Source organism: Aplysia californica, unplaced genomic scaffold (assembly GCF_000002075.1).
Source record: "Aplysia californica isolate F4 #8 unplaced genomic scaffold, AplCal3.0 scaffold00020, whole genome shotgun sequence".
In the NCBI taxonomy this organism is placed as follows: domain Eukaryota; kingdom Metazoa; phylum Mollusca; class Gastropoda; order Aplysiida; family Aplysiidae; genus Aplysia; species Aplysia californica.
This window is the reverse complement of record NW_004797290.1, coordinates 90,786-91,811: the sequence shown is the minus strand read 5'-3', so window position 1 is coordinate 91,811 and position 1,026 is coordinate 90,786. Positions and strand designations below refer to the sequence as shown.

The following is a 1,026-nucleotide window of genomic DNA, read 5'->3' as shown; positions in this document are numbered from 1 at the left end:
TTTACTTAAACAAAAGAAAAAAAAAAACCTCACTGACTCAGTGGCGGGGCTGATAAAAAAAAGGGGGTTAGATATGCACGTTTTTGGATGCACAAATGGTGCAAGAGGCGATATTTATTTTTATCGGGGGCGTGTCTTCAGTCGTGACTCTCCAGTGCGACAGTGGCCCGTACTACAATATTAAGGTATGTCGCCATCGCCGTGCGCGATCTGGGCTGTGGCTGAAATAACAAGGCCCCAATAAAACCCTCTTTGCAAAGTGAGATAGGAACAATAGCGACACGCACGCACACACACACACTCCCTAGCTCTCTCACATACCCATACTCAATCATTACATACGGAGTGAAGGTTCAGGAGGAGTAGGACATAGAGACAGAATAAGATAGAGAGAGAGAGAAAGGAAGAAAGAAAGAAAGGCAGACAGACAGAAGGACGCGGAGAGATAAACAGAACTGTGTTCGGCTGTTGCTACTTTGGCGTTTCTTCTCTGGGCTCCTCTACCCCTGTGTTGGACTGATAACGAGAAAAAGGAGTAGTAGTAGCCTAGAGAGATAGCTTCAGATAGACGAGGGCAACTCAAACATTGCGCTCTGCTGCAGCAAACGGTTTGTTCATTTCCTCTGTCGTCTGCGTGTCGTGTCGCCATTGTGACGTGTTGAGAACAACACACGCGCTGTGTTCGCTGGGGTGGATAGATCTTTTCTAATTCTGCGAAACGGAAGGAGGGAGCAAGCAGCAAGCTACGAGGAGGAAGAAGAGAAGTAGAAGGTAGACTCCACAGGTGGACAGGTAAGCGAAGACTGACCTTGTTTAATTAAAGGGACCGTACAGCCGAGTGTTGGAAGTCCATTGTACTTTGTAATATTATATCGCTTTATTATAAATTTAATAATCTTATAACTTTCCCGTGAAGCTCTCTCTTGTACTGTCGGTAATCAGTTGAACGCTTTTAATTTTGTGTTGAGATAGATTTTTTTAAATTGATATTTTGTACTGGCGTGCGGTGTTAAGTTTGAATTCCCC

The 1,026-nt window shown here is 44.5% G+C and overlaps 1 protein-coding gene across 1 annotated transcript in view; it reads left to right on the top strand.

Annotated features, from left to right (window-relative positions):
- Positions 1-184: 184 nt before the first annotated feature.
- The window catches only part of LOC101857852, a gene marked incomplete at its 3' end in the record, with an annotated part of 90,173 nt that continues 89,331 nt past the window's right edge, over positions 185-1,026 (top strand). Inside the window, 1 exon segment of the mRNA XM_005090614.2 lies at positions 185-792.